Source organism: Pieris brassicae, unplaced genomic scaffold (assembly GCF_905147105.1).
Source record: "Pieris brassicae unplaced genomic scaffold, ilPieBrab1.1, whole genome shotgun sequence".
NCBI classification, from domain to species: Eukaryota; Metazoa; Arthropoda; class Insecta; order Lepidoptera; family Pieridae; genus Pieris; species Pieris brassicae.
Genome location: NW_025576247.1, coordinates 5,001 through 7,462, shown reverse-complemented (window position 1 = coordinate 7,462; position 2,462 = coordinate 5,001). Strand labels below are relative to the sequence as shown.

Sequence of the window (2,462 nt, the reverse complement as noted above, 5' to 3'; positions counted from 1 at the left end):
CGCCCGCGGGGTCGTGTTCGTTGCAGTTTTATGTCCCTCACAGTGGTCGAGCATCGTTGTACATCACCTCGTTGCGAGATCGTGACGGGACGGCCGCTCGTAGACCGGTCAAAGTTAGTCTATCGATATGAAGCGCGAACGTCGCGTCGCGTGCAAATTCGACGCGTTACGTTCACGCGTGTCGAGAAGGCGCGCGCGCAAGCGCGCGCCCCTCGACGCCGCCGAGCCAGCGGCTCGCCGAAGCCGCGTGACCGCGGTGTAGGCGTGTCGTTTGCGTAAGCAGCTCCCTGGTTGATCCTGCCAGTAGTTATATGCTTGTCTCAAAGATTAAGCCATGCATGTCTCAGTGCAAGCCGTATTAAGGCGATACCGCGAATGGCTCAATATATCAGTTTTGGTTCCTTAGATCTTACTCAGTTACTTGGATAACTGTGGTAATTCTAGAGCTAATACATGCAATCAGAACTCTGACCAGTGATGGGATGAGTGCTTTTATTAGATCAAAACCAATCGGCGGAGGGCCATGCGTCCGAAGTCGTTAATTTTGATGAATCTGGATAACTTTTGCCGATCGCACGGTCCAGTACCGGCGACGCATCTTTCAAATGTCTGCCTTATCAACTTTCGATGGTAGTTTCTGCGACTACCATGGTTGTCACGGGTAACGGGGAATCAGGGTTCGATTCCGGAGAGGGAGCCTGAGAAACGGCTACCACATCCAAGGAAGGCAGCAGGCGCGCAAATTACCCACTCCCGGCACGGGGAGGTAGTGACGAAAAATAACGATACGGGACTCTTACGAGGCCTCGTAATCGGAATGAGTACACTTTAAATATTTTAACGAGGAACAATTGGAGGGCAAGTCTGGTGCCAGCAGCCGCGGTAATTCCAGCTCCAATAGCGTATACTAAAATTGTTGCGGTTAAAAAGCTCGTAGTTGCATTTGTGCGCCGCGCTGTCGGTGCACCGCATCCGCGGTGATACTGACACGTCTGCGGAGCATATCGTCGGTGAGCCGGCGGTAAAACGCCGGTTCAATATCAAAATCCTATCGCGGTGCTCTTCGGTGAGTGTCGAGGTGGGCCGACAATTTTACTTTGAACAAATTAGAGTGCTCAAAGCGGGCTCAAAATGCCGCTTGAATATTTCGTGCATGGAATAATAGAATATGATCTCGGTTCTATTTTGTTGGTTTTCAGAACTCCGAGGTAATGATTAATAGGGATAACTGGGGGCATTCGTATTGCGACGTTAGAGGTGAAATTCTTGGATCGTCGCAAGACGAACATCAGCGAAAGCATTTGCCAAAGGTGTTTTCATCAATCAAGAACGAAAGTTAGAGGTTCGAAGGCGATTAGATACCGCCCTAGTTCTAACCGTAAATATGTCATCTAGCGATCCGCCGACGTTACTACAATGGCTCGGCGGGCAGCTTCCGGGAAACCAAAGATTTTGGACTCCGGGGGGAGTATGGTTGCAAAGCTGAAACTTAAAGGAATTGACGGAAGGGCACCACCAGGAGTGGAGCCTGCGGCTTAATTTGACTCAACACGGGAAATCTCACCAGGCCCGGACACCGGAAGGATTGACAGATTAACAGCTCTTTCTTGATTCGGTGGGTGGTGGTGCATGGCCGTTCTTAGTTGGTGGAGCGATTTGTCTGGTTAATTCCGGTAACGAACGAGACTCTAGCCTGCTAAATAGGCGTCGTCATTCAAGGTGTGCGCGACTCTCGGGGAGCGCAACTCACTGGCGACGTATTAAAATTCTTCTTAGAGGGACCGGCGGCTTCGAGCCGCACGAGATTGAGCAATAACAGGTCTGTGATGCCCTTAGATGTCCTGGGCCGCACGCGCGCTACACTGAAGGAATCAACATGTTCTCCCTGGCCTAGAGGCCCGGGCAACCCGTTGAAACTCCTTCGTGCTGGGGATTGGGGTTTGCAATTATCCCCCATAAACGAGGAATTCCTAGTAAGCGCGAGTCATAAGCTCGCGTTGATTACGTCCCTGCCCTTTGTACACACCGCCCGTCGCTACTACCGATTGAATGATTTAGTGAGGTCTTCGGACCGACACGCGGTGGCCTCACGGCCGTCGGCGTTGCTGGGAAGTTGACCAAACTTGATCATTTAGAGGAAGTAAAAGTCGTAACAAGGTTTCCGTAGGGGAACCTGCGGAAGGATCATTAACGTTGGTTTTTTCTTTTTGTTTTGTTGTTGTCAAAGACTCGCAAAAAAAGAAAAAAATACAAAAAACACGTGAATGATACGAATCAAAATCGAATCCGAGACGGTTGACTCTCTCTCGTCGATTCGCGACGTGTGCGTTGCGACACGCTTTGATTAGCGTTCGCTATCGCCTATTGATACTTTGAAATAATATTTTAATTTTTGTGTACAACCACGCAAATAAAAGAGATTTTCTTTCTTTTCATTTGTCGTACACGTTAATGATAAGTAT

General features: G+C 49.6%; 1 non-coding gene across 1 annotated transcript; it reads left to right on the top strand.

The window, feature by feature from the left end:
* The first annotated feature begins 284 nt into the window (after window positions 1-284).
* On the top strand, window positions 285-2,190 carry LOC123719908. Its single transcript, XR_006756005.1, has one exon. It is a non-coding gene; the product is annotated as a small subunit ribosomal RNA (ribosomal RNA).
* Window positions 2,191-2,462: the final 272 nt, after the last annotated feature.